Source organism: Aethina tumida, chromosome 6 (assembly GCF_024364675.1).
Source record: "Aethina tumida isolate Nest 87 chromosome 6, icAetTumi1.1, whole genome shotgun sequence".
NCBI lineage: Eukaryota > Metazoa > Arthropoda > Insecta > Coleoptera > Nitidulidae > Aethina > Aethina tumida.
In genome coordinates, this window is record NC_065440.1 from 13,061,633 (window position 1) to 13,079,533 (window position 17,901).

At 30.5% G+C, this 17,901-nt stretch overlaps 1 protein-coding gene and 8 non-coding genes across 10 annotated transcripts in view; 6 read left to right on the forward strand and 3 right to left on the reverse strand.

Moving 5' to 3' along the window:
- The window catches only part of LOC109606190 (alpha-1D adrenergic receptor), a 44,046-nt gene extending 35,622 nt beyond the window's left edge, over window positions 1-8,424 (reverse strand). For both annotated transcript variants that reach the window (XM_049968756.1, XM_049968758.1), the window contains exon 1: window positions 8,255-8,424. The gene's annotated coding sequence lies outside the window, so the exon portion shown is untranslated. The remainder of the gene's footprint in view (window positions 1-8,254) is intronic.
- Trnak-uuu (transfer RNA lysine (anticodon UUU)) lies at window positions 3,480-3,552 on the forward strand. The gene has a single exon. It is a non-coding gene; the product is annotated as a tRNA-Lys (tRNA).
- Window positions 4,404-4,476, forward strand: Trnak-uuu (transfer RNA lysine (anticodon UUU)). The gene has a single exon. It is a non-coding gene; the product is annotated as a tRNA-Lys (tRNA).
- Window positions 8,425-11,880: 3,456 nt separating the features above from the next.
- Window positions 11,881-11,953, forward strand: Trnak-uuu (transfer RNA lysine (anticodon UUU)). The gene has a single exon. It is a non-coding gene; the product is annotated as a tRNA-Lys (tRNA).
- Window positions 11,954-12,668: 715 nt separating this feature from the next.
- On the forward strand, window positions 12,669-12,741 carry Trnak-uuu (transfer RNA lysine (anticodon UUU)). The gene has a single exon. It is a non-coding gene; the product is annotated as a tRNA-Lys (tRNA).
- Window positions 12,742-13,883: 1,142 nt separating this feature from the next.
- On the forward strand, window positions 13,884-13,956 carry Trnak-uuu (transfer RNA lysine (anticodon UUU)). Its single transcript has one exon. It is a non-coding gene; the product is annotated as a tRNA-Lys (tRNA).
- A 1,027-nt stretch (window positions 13,957-14,983) lies between these two features.
- Window positions 14,984-15,056, reverse strand: Trnak-uuu (transfer RNA lysine (anticodon UUU)). Its single transcript has one exon. It is a non-coding gene; the product is annotated as a tRNA-Lys (tRNA).
- A 795-nt stretch (window positions 15,057-15,851) lies between these two features.
- On the reverse strand, window positions 15,852-15,924 carry Trnak-uuu (transfer RNA lysine (anticodon UUU)). Its single transcript has one exon. It is a non-coding gene; the product is annotated as a tRNA-Lys (tRNA).
- Window positions 15,925-17,214: 1,290 nt separating this feature from the next.
- Window positions 17,215-17,287, forward strand: Trnak-uuu (transfer RNA lysine (anticodon UUU)). The gene has a single exon. It is a non-coding gene; the product is annotated as a tRNA-Lys (tRNA).
- The last annotated feature ends 614 nt before the right edge of the window (window positions 17,288-17,901 follow it).

Consider the following 17,901-nt stretch of genomic DNA (forward strand, 5'->3'; position numbering starts at 1 on the left):
GGTATTATTGGTATTTTAGTTTAATTATAGGTTGGCACTAAATTGGAACTGCCACTTTTTTATTTTGCCCACAATTCGTTGCATCCGAGCTGCCGCATAGATATATGGTTAATTTTAGAAAATCATTTTTCACACACACAATTTTCTAGCTTGACTTTGAACCGAATATCGTTGGAACGTCAAAAAACTAAGTGATTTTTAGTTGGTGCATATTTTTAGAAGCGTTTTGATGTTCAATTGACCTCAGTCACTCATCAAATCCGGCATCAATGGGAAATTTCCCCAAAATTATTTAAATTATGTAATAACAATTAAAATTACAACAACGTAAGACCGTAATAAAGTATAATGAAAATGTTAACACAATTTAAAATTGTTATAAAGTAAAGCTACAATAATTATGTAAAATACTGAGGTAATTGAAATCATAAAACAGAAAGAACAACAATTTAATATTTTAAAGATTTAATACAGACTACAATAATTTTAATATTAAGACAATAAAGGAGTAAGACTACAATAATTTAATGTTAATTAATAAGATAATTTGATGTACTGATAATGTTAAAAAACAATAATTTGATGTTAAAAGAAATTAAAACTGTGATAAAGGAAGACTACAATAATTAAATATTAAGATAATTTGAAGCACTTGCAATATTAAAAGACTACAATAATTTAATGTTACGAGAATTTGAAGTTACGATAAAATAATTTAAAATTCTTATACTGTTAAAAGACAAAAATTAAATATTGGAATATTTTAAAAATATACTGATGTACGACTACAATAATTTAATGTTAAGAGAATTTAAAACTGTGAAAAAGGAAAACTACAATAATTAAATATTAAGATAATTTATAACACTTATAATATTAAATATTATTGAAATATTTTAAAAATATGATGAATTAAGACTACAATAATTTAATGTTAAGAGAATTTGAAACTATTTTACAGTGGGCATACTATAATTAAATATTAACATAATATAAAATTCTAATACTGTTAAAAGACAATAATTAAATATTGAAATATTTTAAAAATATCATGAAGTACGACTACAATAATTTAATGTTAGGGGAATTTAAAACTGTGATAAAAGAAGATTAGAATAATTAAATATTAAGATAATTTGAGACACTTGTAATATTATAAGACAATAAATATATATTGGAACATTTTAAAAATATGATAAAGTAATAATAATAATTTAATGTTAGGAGAATTGGAAGCTGTGATAAAGTGGGCATACTATAATTAAATATTAAAATAATATAAAATTCTATACTGTTAAAAGACAATAATTAAATACTGGAATATTTTAAAAATAAAATGATGTACGACTACAATAATTTAATGTTAAGAAAATTTAAAACTGTGATAAAGGGAGACTACTATAATTAAATATTAAAATAATTGATACTGTTAAAAGACTGTAATTAAATATTAGAATATTTTACAAATATGATGAAGTAAGACTACAATAATTTAATATTAAGAAAATTTGAGGATATGATAAAATAAGAATATTATGATTAAATATTGGAACATTTTAAAAGTATAATAAAGTACGACTACAATAATTTAGTATAAAAAAATAAATCTATTATAAAGGGGGACTGTAATAGTTAAATATTAAGATAATTTGAAATTCTGATAATGTTAAAAGACAATAATTAAATATTGGAACATTTTTAAACTGTGATAAAGTGAGACTACAATAATTGTATTATTAAAACTACAAAATATTTTTTTAAAAATTATATGTAGAAATATTATTTTGAGAATAAGACTTCAATAATTAAATATTGAGACATTTTAAACTGTAGTGAAGCAAGATTGCAACAATTTACATTCAAGCTATAAAACATTAAAAATATGACATTTTTAAGTTAATAAATTTAAACATTGTCACTCTGCTAGTAACAGGAATGTTAAATACAACAAAATCACTGTAAATTATTTAATAATTTACATAATTGTAGAAATTTAGATCAACATTATGTTACCACAACCAGTGACGTCAAAGTCCAGCGTAACAAAAAAAAATATTTTGAACGACACACGCACAAATTCCAACACAACAGTCCGCTTGTTGTTCGAAAGTTGCACAAGTTGTCTCTTTCGAACACAATAATCCATTATCTCGTCGGATTAAAAACACAGGGAGGACACCGGTTGTCACATTAGCGTTCGAAACGCAGAAACTGTAACGCAAATCGATTGACCTTAAAGATTAAACCAGCATTTTTTGTTCTCTCGGTTCTTTCATCGCACAATTACAATTTATTTTTGCCGTGCACATCGATGTAGAAAATTAGTTGAGGGATTAAAGAGGCGGTAAGAAAATGTCAATGTCAGTGTGCCCCGCACTGCGGTTTTCAATCGGCCTATGGTTTAATCGGTTTCGGACCTTAATTAGTCGACGTTCAATTCCTGAATTCCACCTGAAACAATAAAAAAGACGCAACTCAAGCCTGAAACGAACTTTTCGATACGTCAGTTTGTGTGTGCACTTTTTCACCACGTGTCAATGTCGTCTTGGGTAGCGTTGCAAAAGTTGCACGAATTTAAACAACGCCGTCGGGTGATTTTCCGTTTCCTGAAGCCAGCACACTTGTACGCCTGCACTTTTACGGTTTTAATTGCGGATTTGATCTTATTAATTGTCCGTTACGTGTGGTAATAATTGTGCACGTTTAGATTTATTGAACCTCTCATAGTGTTGCTTAATAATTATACACATGTGAGAAATTTATTGGCAATAATTAGTTTAATTAATTGTTCGTGAATGAAGGTTGTGAGACAGTTAATGGCTTTTTTCTTCTTGAATATCAATAAGTTTGTTAACAATTGTACGTAAAATTCGTCGGTCAATAAACAATACAAATTAATTTCTAATTAAAACTGGCACTAATTAAACGTGTAATTTAAGAAACCGTAAATTACAGTTCACATAATTATAAAATTTAACGAGCCTCACATTAAAAACGTTAATTAATATTGACGGCAAAAGATTACGATGACCAGAGACTTGAACTCTGTACCCTCAGATCCGACGTTTGTCCCACTAAAAAAGTGCAACGTCAACGTATTTTATTTAAACGCTAATAATAATAATAACATTGATGAAAGTGATTGAATTTTGAGTCCACTTGTCCAGAAATTGGAAGCTGCGGTTCGTTAACCGTTGCGGTAGGTCGATCCGTACTAAAAATACACGTGTGTGCGTTAAGGTTGGTCCGTGCCGAAGTGCAGTCGGTTTTAATGGTGAACTGAGGTCATATCTTTGTTTTCGAACGGAGCGTGCAAAAGGTCTCGTACACAGACCCGCATTCAAATTAATTCTGGAAGTTATATTATTGATGGTTACCGTTGATTATTGGTTCAGGGGGTAACGAAACTTTTAATCACGTATGACGTTGAGGTTTGGGCTTTAAGTTTAAAAAGGTGATTTTTTAGGTTTATTTATGTAGCCCGGGTAGCTCAGTCGGTAGAGCATTGGACTTTTAATCCAAGGGTCCAGGGTTCAAGTCCCTGCTCGGGCGATAAATTTTTTCTAAATATTTGATCAATTATTTTAGTAGTTCCATATATAATTCTATGTAAAGCTTGTATATCTTGTTAAGAATATTTTTTAATTATGGTTGGAACTATCTCCATGTAGAAGCAAGAGACAAGACGACTTTAAACTAATAGTATATCTTACTCTTAAAAGGATGTGGGCGTTTCTGTATCTATTCACCACACAAGCACAGTGGACAGTGCACATGCGCAGAGCAGCCGAATCATCTTTCTTCACACTTTACAGGTATATATTGAGTTTCTTTTCTACAAGCATTTAAAAAAGTAATTTTTCAAATTTAATTATATGTCCCAGACAGCACAATGGGCAAAACACTGATCTTTAAATCCAAATATCCAGTATTCAGGTCCCTGTTCAGATGGCAATTTTTAATGGAAAGGTTTAACCAATTACTTTTACATAAAAATTGTTCTGATAGAATTTTTCAGATAAAATATATGTAATTGTTTGTCATGACATGTCGGTATTTTTTGTACTATCATTTTTACTGAGTTGGAACTAATATTACTAATGTTAAGTGGCTTCGTACGTAATTCTAACTATGCCAGACTTTCAGTGCATGTGTTGTTAGTCATAAAATAATTTTTTAATTATGGCTGAAAATAATAAATGTTTTAAATGAATCCACGTTCAACCTCTACAACCTCTATATGGGTGAAAGAGGCTTTGTGACACGTATCTGACAGAGAAGGACAGTGTCTCCCTCTACTCTTAGCAGGAAGTGGGTGTGTACTACATTTATATTACCACGCATGACCACTAGATTATGCGCAAGCGCAGAGTAATCGGTAATTTTTCGCGTTTATTTTTATAGCCCGGGTAGCTCAGTCGGTAGAGCATTGGACTTTTAATCCAAGGGTCCAGGGTTCAAGTCCCTGCTCGGGCGAAATTTTTTTTGAACACTGACAAAATATAGAAAAATGAAGAATGAATTATTTCTTAATCTACTGGACCTCTACCATCCATACAGGCACTAACTAACTCGCCTTGGCATTCTATGTCCTCTGTATTTGATGCTGAAATCCTTCCACTGCGAATGTCTTAAGTTATTTTAATTGTAACTCATTCTAATCATTTTTATCACAATTTTGAATTGTCTTATTACTTAATTACTTAATTTTACACTTATTTTAACAAATTTCCTTGATATTGAATTGTTATTATTCAACATTAGTCCTGATAATGTCATGTCTACGTTCGAACCATCTTAACATATATAAAATGGTGTGAATTACAATACACAAATACTCGTATCGATTTTATAATAATTCTAATCACGTTCTCAGTTTTGCTTGCAACATTGGCCCGCATGTAACAGTGAAAATCCATCTCGTCCACTCCATAAACCCAGTTCTCAGCCGAACGAAATTAAACCTATTGTAATACCGACGCTCCAGATACATAATTTTAGTGCAGACGAAAACAACCTCCATTACAAACTAGTAACTATAGTTTGCCGGCGTATATTCTAATTCGCAAATAACTTACCAAGAACGGTAATTAATATGTTTGCACATTTGCAAAGGAGATTTGGTTACAACAAGGAAACGGACGTTCGTGGAAGAGAAACTTGTCAACAATTCCAATGTAAATGAACCAAAAGTAAAGTAATAAGTTTGTTAATTAATATTTTCTTATTTAAACAAAAAATACAGCATCAACCTTGGACGGTTATTGGCAGTTTCAGAAGTACATTTTTATGGTTTGGATATCTAAATTAGGTCATACAGCTTTATTTGTTTGAAAAGAGGCTTTATATGACAAAAGTTTGAAAGATCTCTTAGAATTTCTATGAGATTTCTTTTGGTTATTTGATTTTCTGCAGATTTCATTGTTTAAACAATTACCCAATATATGAGCAACTGTTGTTCTCTTAATCCTTCTCCTAATCTGCTCAGGTTTGAGGTACCCTTACGAATGTTATAATTTTTGTATGAGGTAATTTGATCTTCCACTGTTACGCTCTGAAAATTATGGAACCCCATTAATGGCTTTACCTAGGGAGAATTCTTAATCCAGTTTTCCAGAATAATGCCTTATATTTAGAGGATTACTTTGAAGTAAAATCTTTGAACTTAACCGATTTATTTGGATTGAACTGATTGAACATCATATTTCAAAATGTAGCCATCCTTCACAGACTTTGGAAGGACTCTAGCATTAAGTAGAGATGGCATAGGATGCCAAGGCAACTCAATTAGTATCTGAGTCATCGTAGAGATCCAGTAGATTAAAATATAATGCTGAACAATATTTGATATTCTCAATTAAATTCAATATCAAAAAAGTTTGATAAAATAAGTGTAAAATGTCGGGACAATTCAAAACTATAATAAAAATTATTAAAATAATTTACAATTAAAATAACTTAATACAGCCACAATGTAGGACTACAACAATTTAACACTGATAATGACAAACACAGACAATAAAAGTAATATGTAATGCTAAAACAAACCAGTTTATTCTTAAATAAACCATTAAAAAATCATAAAACAATTAATAACTACAATAAAAAATGATTAGCCATTAAAATAATGCTGCATTAATCAAATATGGGACAATTTAAAAAGATTAATAAATTAACAATAAAAAATATTGATTAAGATAAATCAGTTGCTGAGAAAATTCAAAACAATGATAGATTAATATATTATTAAAATAATGTGAGACTGTGACAAAGCAATATTAATATATTAACACTGATAAAAGACTTAACTACAATTAAATGCTTAGACAAATTGTCCCTGCAAAAATAATTATTAAAATTAAAAAAAAAAATAGTTTTTAAAACTTCAATTATATTACTTATAGGCCAAAAAATAATGAATAGATTAAAACGTACATAATTTCGGCCAATTGTTCACTTGAAACAACAATTAAATAATAATTAACATCGAAGAAGTAAGGCACAAACTTTTTTGCTGGACGCATATTTTTGTTGGTTATGTTGTTGTTTATGTGTTATTAATTCCTCCACAGTTTAAGGGTTTGAATATTGATATGTAACAAATAAATAAATTAACTTCTATTGTATTTTTTCTATGTTTGTCTCTTTTTCATATGCTTTCACTATTTGAAGTTTTCAACAAACAACTTAATTAATTAATTATTAAACGTTAATATTCAAACACTTGAACTGTGGAGGAATAAACAACAACATAACCTATGATTTTGTGTTTGACCTGTCTAAAGTTTATGTTTCTTCTTAGGGTTTTTTTGTTGATTAATCCTTGTTTTAAGTGTTCCATCAACAGAATCAGTCCGTGTTTTATTAATAACAGATAAGTGCTCTTTATTTAACTCCAAATAATGAAATACACAACAGCTAAAATGGGTAATATTCAATTCAAAATATGTAGAAATAATTGTATAAAAAAATTGAAACTGTATTAAAATTACAATAATTTTATGTGCAAACAAGTTCTGGCAATAAAACAATTTGAAACTGCGACTTCTTAAAAACTAATTACGATAATGCAACATTGTTAATGAGATAACTTAAAATGTATTAAAATAAGACTACAATAATAAAATACTGGAATAATTTGGTACTACAATAAATTAGAGACTTTAATAAACCAATTACTGAGAAAATTAGAAATTATAATAAATTAGTACTACATTAAAAATATCCTTAAACAGATAAGAAAGACTACAATAATTGAATAATAAAACAATTCATAATTAAATATAACTATAATAATTTAATAGTAAGATTCATAAAAGGTACAATAAAGAGAGACTAAAATAATTTATAATTATTTGTGTCTGACAATGGAATAGATCAAAACTCCAACAAATTAAAACTTTTAAAAACCTATACTACAATAATGTTACACTGTTAATGAGACAACTTAAAATGTATTAAAATAAGATCACAATAATTAAATGCTGGAATAATTTGGAACTACAACAAATTAGACTTTAATAAATCAATTATTGAGAAAATTTTAATAAATGAATACTACAATAAATATTATCTTAAACAGATTTAAATTATATTAAGAAGGACTACAATAATTGAATAATAAAACAATTCAAAACTAATATAATTGATAATTATATTAATTCTAGAATAATATAAAATTACTTGAAACAAATTATGACGAAGTAAGTAATAATAGAATATTTTTTAAATTTTATTGTTCTACAAACAATTGGTTTAACAAAATCTCTTAATATCATTACAGAGCATTATTTAATGTATTTCTAAATATTTACTGTTTAATTTCCCACAATTTCGATTATTTATTTTTGTATACAATCATTCCCTTCACTTTAATCTAATTTTAACGTTCACAGTTGTAAGTTTCAATGAAATTTTAACATAAGCAAAAATTCCCATCAAAACAATAACAATAATTATTATTATAATTACAATTAACGACACTACAGGATCGTAATAACTTGTTTAACTCGACGTTTAACATGTTTACCCGACACAACCGCAAACCAAAACAATCAGCCAACAATTAAACAAATAAAATCTTCGATTTGTCAATATTTCTCCACACCCAATCAAATAATATTTATTTACCCAACTATTTAACTCCCGATCACTGCGATCTGTTTACCATCACATCGTTTTTTCCCAATACTTATGCAACTGTTACACAAAACCGCATCCATACAACAAAATCGACATTTGGCTCAAAACTCACATCGAATCGGTGCCAGCTCGAACGCCCGATCCGGCGCCACTTTCACAAAACACCACCACCCCGACGGCACGACGCGGATTCCTTTTTGTTGTTGTTGTTTTTCTTTATTTCGGCCACGGTTCCGGCTTTGTTTCATACGGTTATAGTCTGTGTGGAGTGCCAGAAGCACCGCACCACTACTATTCCACTTCGGAAACTGTTCTTGCGGCAACGCGACCGAATGTATAAATATAAACTGGTATGAAGAGGTAGAGGTAACTCTTGCGAACGACCAGGACCGTATTTCAAGTGGTCTTGTTGGATGTCGTTGGTCCACTGATCTTCGGGAACGGTGCAGTGGTTGATGAGGTTTTAATGTAATCCGCAGAAGATTCTAAACATGGCAGAAGAATTGATTTATAAAACTTAATTGAATTATAAAACAGGGCAATAAATTTTCTTTTAAAGGTTACATATTAAAACCAATAATTAAGGGTACACATAATAAAAATACAAATATTAAGGCGACCAATAAGTATTTGAAAATGTAACAGTAAAACTACAATAATATCCGATTAACTTCGATTAATTTTAAGCTATAATAAAGTGTGATTACAATTATTAAATATAAAAAATAATGAAAAAATTGCACAATTTAAAAAACTGATAAAGTGAGACTCAATAAATAAATATTTGGCTTTTAAAAGCATGATGTAGTAAGACTACAATGTAGAATTAAAAGCTGCGGTAATGTAAAACAAAGCTACAATAATCTAATATTGGTCTAGTAAGAATTTGTGATACAGTAAAACTACAATAAAAAATACAGAAATTACAGTTAATTTTAAGACAATTAATAATACACCATAATAAAACTACAATAATTTTATAATTACTATAATTATTAAGTAAAATTACACTATTTAAATATTGAAATAATTTGAAATAACATTAAACCAATAATGAAATAACTTAAAAATAAGGCTACAATAATTAAATACCGAAATAACATGAAATTAAATTAAGTTCTGTAATAAATAAATTACTTTTAAAATAAAATAGTATTATACAACATTAAATATTTCCTCAAACAGACTCAATCTCTAAATAATTAAATAATAAAATAATTAAAAACTATTTTAAAAGTGACTAGAATGATTTACACTTAAAATAATTTGAAGGTGACAATGAAACAATTTGAAACTACAATAAATGAAGACTTTTATTAATTAATTTCTGAGAAATTTTGAAACTGTAGAAAATTAATTCAATACCTACATAAAATAAATATTTCTTTGAACATATTCCCTGTAATAAGTAAAAATGACTGAATAATAAGTCTACAATAAAGGATGACTACAATATTCTAACACCGATAATGAATTAACTTAAAATGTATTAAAATAAGAGTATACTACACTACAGTAGTAAAATAAATACAATACATACATAAAATAAATATTTCATATATTTCATATATATTCACTGTAATAAGTAAGAACAACTAAATAATAAGACCACAATAAAGGATGACTACAATTATATAACACTAACACTAATGAAATAACTTAAAATATACTAAAACAAAACAATAATAATAAAATGGTAAAATAATTTTAAAGTGACAATGAAATAATTTGAAAGTAGTATAAATTTTTATTAATCAATTAACAGAAAATTTGAAATTATAGTAAAATAAATACTATCACACATGTGACTTATTGGGGGTTGGGGAGTAGATCAGATAAGCACAGAATCCAAATATACATTAAATACTTTATTAACAAATACTTACAATACATACAAACAATTAATATTAAGTAATAAATAACAATAACAAGACTACAATAAAATGAAGTAACTAAAAATATTCCCTTTAAGAGATTAAAATTGTGACAAGAAAGACTACAATTTTTAAATAATAAAATAATTCAAAACTAGTATAATTAAATATAACTACAACAATTTAATAGTAAGAGTGATAAAAATTACACTAAAGAGTGAATATTAATGAGACAATTTAAAATGTATTAATTAATTATTAGGCTATAGTAATTAAATACTGATATAATTAGGAACAGCAATAAATTATGACCTTTAAAATGAATTAGTTAAGAAATTTAAATATTAAGATAATTTTATTGTAAAACTATAATAATTTTATGATTTATAATAAAATGTGACTACAATAATTAGATAGACAAACAAGTTGTAACCAAAATAAAATAATAAATTAAGACAACACAGCAAATCTAAGATACTTATGAGAAGCTGCAATAATTTAAGACTACAATAATTAAACATTAAATATAAGTAGTTTTATTTTAAAACTGTGATAAAAATAGAATCACAATAATCGAATATTGAAACCATTTAGATAATTTGAAATTGTAATAAGTTAAAATGATTAATTAATGAGCCTATTTGATAATCTGATTACATAATTACATTCACTAATAAAATATTATAATAATTTCTCTTCAAGGGAAGTGAGACAATTATTAAATTGTATTAAAACTGTAATAGTACAAGATAATAATTAATGATAATAATAATTAATAACAATTTATTATTTGGACAATTTTAAAGTATGTAAAACTACATTTATTAAATATTAAGTTAATTTAAAACAGAGATAACCACAAGAATTTGAAATTACGATAATTTAAGACTGATAAGCTAATAATTTGTGAGAATTTGAAACTATGTCAAACTACAGTAATTAAACATTAAAATTTATAGTGTAATACATCTAAAACAGAAATACAAAACGTAATTGCGCACGTGTTTCCAAATATAAATCGTTGGCATTACCTTCCAGAGTTCCCATTAAGCCAATTGTGCAAAATTTGCTTCAATTCGTATTCAATTAAACTAATTCGCTATCCCGGCACGTGTCCCTAATTTGCCATGTCGAAAATCGAAACCGAAAATAATTCTCGAAAACGTTGCGTAAAACCCAACTATTCCAAGGTGATAAAAAACAATATTGTTTAACGACCATAATAATAATGTTCGTTTGTCTTCCTTGTACGATATTTTCCTTAACAATTAACATAACTGGAAATAACAGTCTGAAAATATCGTTGTGTGCACGTTATCCCGCTGGGAACCCCCGACTCGGCTAATGCCCCGCTTTATTTGCAGACTCCCGAGGGCAAAATCGACGCATTAAATCTGGAAATTGACTCGATTGAACACAGACACGTGTCCGCTTTTTCCGAACGCCAAGAGACACATAAAAAGTTAGTCGAACCGAATTTACAAACATTTCGCGTCTAATTGCGTTCGTAAATTTATTTAATTAATCCTTTTGCCCACTGATATGCATAAACGTGATTGTAGACAGTAAACAGCGACCGAAAAAAATCCATTCGAATCAATATATATAGAGGAAAGTTCCAGCGAAACATTCCACGGGATTTGTCGCTCAAATAATAACGTTCGACCATTAACGTCCGGTTTTAATTTATGTGGTTCTGCGGACTGGCCGGGAGCCAGAAGGCGACTTTTTCGACAGCCCCGGGGTTTTATTTATATGCGACATCGATTCGGTGCGGCCGCAATTTATGTGCCACTTTAAAATCGGTCGATTTTGTCGATCGATTCCCGTCCGACTCGGCGACCGTGTGATTTAGAAAATGCGAGCCCGGGTAGCTCAGTCGGTAGAGCATTGGACTTTTAATCCAAGGGTCCAGGGTTCAAGTCCCTGCTCGGGCGATAATATTTTTAATTTCGACACATATCCACGAATTAGTTTTGCCTAGGAAAACCGTTCAAGCGGAATTTTCCGATAGTATAAGTGGAATTGTTTGTTGTAGCATGTAGGTAATTTTTTGTACTATCGTTTATAATGAACTAATTTTACTAATTTTAATTAGTTTCATATGTTATCTAATTATGTTAGGCTTTCAACGTATGTGTTGTTATTCATAATATTATTTTTTATTGATGGTCGAAGCTAACAAATGTTTTAAACAAAAAAATACGTATTTTTATGTGGTATGTTCTATTTCTACAATTTCCAAGTTGATGAAAAAAAACAAGGACACTTTGTATACAAAATTAACCAGTCCAAAATTATAAATTATCTCAAATAATCTCGTGTTGAACGGAATAAGAACTGAAAATCAATATAATTTTAGACAGGACAGTGTTTTCCCTACTCTTAGAAGGATGTGGGCGTATCCGTATCTATTTAACACGCAAGCGCACCAGATTATGCGCATGCGCAGAACAAAAATAGGTATATATTCATCATGGCAGTGAGAACAGTGGGCGTGTCTATACGTTCTCACCACGCAAGCGCACTAGATTACGCGCGTGCGCACTGTAATACGTTTACCTTAAGGCATACTTTACAGGAATATATTGTATTTATTTGTACATTTTACAACTGACTTTAAAAAAATGATTTTTTAGGTTTAATTGTGTAGCCCGGGTAGCTCAGTCGGTAGAGCATTGGACTTTTAATCCAAGGGTCCAGGGTTCAAGTCCCTGCTCGGGCGATAACTTTTTTCTAAATATTTGGTCAATTATTTTAGTAGTTCCATATATAATTCTATGTAAAGCTTGTATATGTTGTTAAGAATATTTTTTAATTATGGTTGGAACTATCTCCATGTAGAAGCAAGAGAGAAGACGACTTTAAACTAATAGTATATCTTACTCTTAAAAGGATGTGGGCGTGTCTGTATATATTCACCACACAAGCACAGTGGACAGTGCACATGCGCAGAGCAGCCGAATCATCTTTCTTCACACTTTACAGGTATATATTGAGTTTCTTTTCTACAAGCATTTAAAAAAGTAATTTTTCAAATATATGTCCCAGATAATGGGCAAAACACTGATCTTTAAATACAAATATCCAGTATTCAGGTCCCTGTTCAGATGGTAATTTATAATGGAAAGGTTTAACCAATTACATTTACATAAAAATTGTTCTGATAGAATTTTTCAGATAAAATATATGGAATTGTTTGTTGTGTCATGTCGGTATTTTGTGTACCATCGTTTTCACTGAGCTGTAACTAATATTATTAATTTTAAGTGCCTTCGTACGTAATTCTAACAATGTTAGACTTTCAGTATATGTGTTGTTAGTAAAAGTATTATTTTTTAATTATGGTTGAAAGTAGTAAATGCTTTAAAGGAAGAACTCCACATTATTATACAGAACGCTGAACTTCTACAACTTCTATGTGGATGCAAGAGAGAGGAAAGGCTTTGTGACACGTGTCTGATGAAGACACTCTCCCCCCACTCTTAGAAGGAAGTGGGCGTATTCTATATCACTACGCAAGCGCATTAGATTTTGCGCATGCACAAAATGTCACAAAATTAAAGTTTTCGATATATGTGTTTATATTATCAATATAAATATAAATAAATGAAGAAATCTTTTACCACAATCGTTTATGTAAATTGTGAGTACCTGCAAGAACCTAGAACCAAGTACTCCTCGAAAAGAAATAATAAAACCTTTATACCTGTTGAATACTATAATGTTATTGTACTAAAGTATAATTGTATATAGGAAATAAAATGAAGAATTTTATTTACTTCATACCATATATTATGGTACGTTCACCATGATGTGGTATAATGAGTGCATTTAAAAAGATGCACTTTCAGGCTTAATCGTATAGCCCGGGTAGCTCAGTCGGTAGAGCATTGGACTTTTAATCCAAGGGTCCAGGGTTCAAGTCCCTGCTCGGGCGATACTTTTTTTGCCACTCATTAAATTAAATAGACTATATGGGTCAGGAGTATGTAACAATACAAGAACGACATTTTTAATTTAGACCATCATTCAAGCTTGAATTAATATGTCACGGTCTTGGACGCCCGTAATTGCTTTTGGTGAATGAAAATGTGATTTTGCAACCACACAATAAAGTAGTTTCAATGTTTTGTGTACAAAATTAAATTTTACCACTCTCTGTGTGTATATCACAACGAATAATAATAATAGAAAAGGAAACCGGTCCCGAAATAATGGTTTTCCTCAAATAATCACGTGTTGAAAAGTGCGTGCGTCAACTCTGACTTGAACCCGTTCCAAAAAAAAAACCGATGGAAACGAACTTCCTCCTTGTGTTTACACACGATGCGTGTTGATTTAACTTCTGTCCATTAAAAAGTTGTAACAATTCCGACGTCACAGTTGCGGTCAAGGTTCGCGACAGGAAACGTGGAATTCCACCCGAGAAAAACCTACCTAAAACACGGGAACATTTCTAGGAAGTGTGGCGGTTATTAAGGTCGCCTGATAAAATTGTGCAATAACGCGTGTCGAGTATACCGGTAGCAAAACATCTCGGAACAATGATCACTGTTATATTACTACGCTTATCAAAGTCACCATTGTTCTGTTGGTCACATTTCAGTTATGGTTATGTTTTATTTCGTACAATAAAGAGGCAGCGAATATCTTCAATGAAACGTACAATTATCAATTAGCTACAATGGAAAGTTTACAGACGGACACGTGACACACACACATGTGCGTGACAGTTATCGAATTAACATGATGCGATGATTAAAGATTCATGGCACACAAACCCGGGGGCCCTTTACAAGAAAATTAATTTGAATTCGCACTGCCATAAACAGATTATGTACAGCTAATCTGTGACATATGATCGGCCGTTTGGATCAAATGTCCGCAACACTATGGTAAAGTTAATTTGTTGCACGTGTCTGATTAATGTGCATACATATTCCAGAGGTCAGGTAAAAAAGTATCGCCCGAGCAGGGACTTGAACCCTGGACCCTTGGATTAAAAGTCCAATGCTCTACCGACTGAGCTACCCGGGCTACATAATTAAACCTAAAAAATCACTTTTTTAAAGGCAAAAATGTATACTTATAGCACACTGCGCATGCGCAGAATCTAGTGCGCTTGCGTAGTGATATAGTACACGCCCACTTCCTTCTAAAAGTGGGCGGAGAGTGTCCTCTATCAGACACGTGTCACAAAGCCTTTCCACTCTCTTGCATCCACATAGAAGTTGTAGAAGTTCAGCGTTCTGTATAATAATGTGGAGTTCTTCCTTTAAAGCATTTATTATTTTCAACCATAATTAAAAAATAATACTTTGACTAACAACACATATACTGAAAGTCTAACATTGTTAGAATTACGTACGAAGCCACTTAAAATTAATAATATTAGTTACAGCTCAGTGAAAACGATGGTACGCAAAATACCGACATGACACAACAAACAATTCCATATATTTTATCTGAAAAATTATATCAGAACAATTTTTTATGTAAAAATAATTGCTTATACCTTTTGAATAAAAATTACCGCCTGAACAGGGACTTGAATCTTGGTTCTTTGGTTTCAAAAATCAGTGCTCTGCCCATTGAGCTTTCCAGGGTAATTAATTAAATTTGAAAAATTACTGTTTTAAATGCTTGTAGAAAATAAACTCTTCTCTATAAGACAAATATCACAAAGTCGTCCTCTTTCCTGCATACACCCGGAGATAGTTCCAACCAATTAAAAAATAATAATTTTAATAACATTAACATACACAAGATTTACATAGAATTATATATGAAACTACTGAAATAATAATATTAAAATAATTGAAAAAAGATTATCGCCCGAGCAGGGACTTGAACCCTGGACCCTTGGATTAAAAGTCCAATGCTCTACCGACTGAGCTACCCGGGCTATACATTTAAACCTAAAAAATCACATTTTTAAAGGCATTTGGTAATTTACAAATAAATACACTAGGGTAAATCGATTACAACCCGCATGCGCATAATCTGATGCGCTTGCGTGGTGAGAACGTATAATCTACGCCCACTTCCTTGCAACGGTAGGAGGAGAGACACGCCCACATCCTTCTAAGAGAAGCTACCCCATGTCAACCATCATTAATTCTATAGTAGTTTGATTTTAATTATCATTGTAGTTGTTCTCAGTTTCAAACTAAAATTATTAATATTTAATTATTGTAATCTCACAGCTTTAATATTTATTTATCGTATCTTAATTTCTCTCACAGCTTTAATATTTATTTATCGTATCTTAATTTCATTATCTTTATTATTTATTTCACTTAACGACCAGCCACCCTGGCTATGCATTCCAATCCTAGATGTCCATTTTCGACGCCATCTTTCTATTTATCCCATCTAACTCAACAAACAGAAACTATTCCATCATGAATAATTAACCGTAACCGTTTTTTTTTGTATTTAACAAAACCTTCCGTTCGAATAAATCTCACGGATAATTAAACTGATTGTTTGTATTGAATGTAAATCGAGGATCGATTGAGAAATACCAATAAAATTGTTGGCCATTCAAAATTAAAATTGGACCTAATTTAAAACGCATACAATTGCAAATGGCCTTGATGACAGAACGTTCAACATTTTTTAACAATGTTTGCTTGAGATATGTCGCATAACTTTATTCATCGGTGGGACGAAACAATTTTATAATTTTCAGTTTTTTTGTTTCTGTGCTATTTCATTAGTTAAGTAGATTCGGTCGAACGTGTAAATATTATTAATGAAGGTCAGTAATAGTATTGACTTTACATATTTTTTGCTTGATATCCTATCTTTTATTATTTATTGTATAACAGAAGTTTAATTAATTAATATTTGTTTTGAATAAGTTCAAGTTAGTAATAATTTAGGTTTGTTTCTACTTTATGTAAATAGATAATACTTTCAATATGTATGGCTATTCATATAAATTTTTATTATGGTCCAAATGAAATAAGCTAACCTATTGGGTGTGAACTCTTCTTAACCATGACGCATGCGCATATGTTCCTTATCCTTAGAAGGTAGAGGGCGTGTCTGTGCCTATCTACTGCGCCAGCGCACTAGTTACACGCATGCGCAGGGTAACATATCATATTTCTGAGTTGTTTGTAGGAAGATATTGAGTTTACTTTATAAATTATCTTCAAAAAAGTAATTTTTTAGGTTTAATTATGTAGCCCGGGTAGCTCAGTCGGTAGAGCATTGGACTTTTAATCCAAGGGTCCAGGGTTCAAGTCCCTGCTCGGGCGATACTTTTTTTTCTCTAGTTTTATTGTTTTGACATTTGCACATTTCTGGCCAACCCAAACAAAAATATTCTAAAACATCTGTTACAACTTAATCGACATTTCCAAATAAGTAACCCACAAGGTACCACAGTGCAGTAACCACTAAAATTTTCCACATCGACGGACTTTCCCAATCGAAATCTGAGTGCCAAGTACGTGCCTGTGCAGAAAACATCATCGGTATTCAGGTTAAAGGATGCGTCGCTCGTTGCACTTGCATCTGATTCTGGGACGACACAATCGACCGGTTTGTGCCGCTCTCAATTTTAACGTCGCCGATAAAATAAAGGAATCCTTATGCCGACGATTCACGGAAACGTTTTATCTAAGGCGGGGGATTTCCCCGCGTCCCATTGTCTTCGTCGATGTTTAAACGGAATTGTTTCGTTGTGCAATGTGCATAAATCAATAATAAATCGATTGTCGTGTAGTGTGAATCGAAACGTTTATTGACAGTCACTTGAAATGAATGGGATCCGGCATTTCCAATAATTAAACTTTCAGCAGTTGAATAGACAAGTTAAATGTCCCGTTTGTGTACTATTTATAGATACGATTGTGCAAGGTTGTCCATT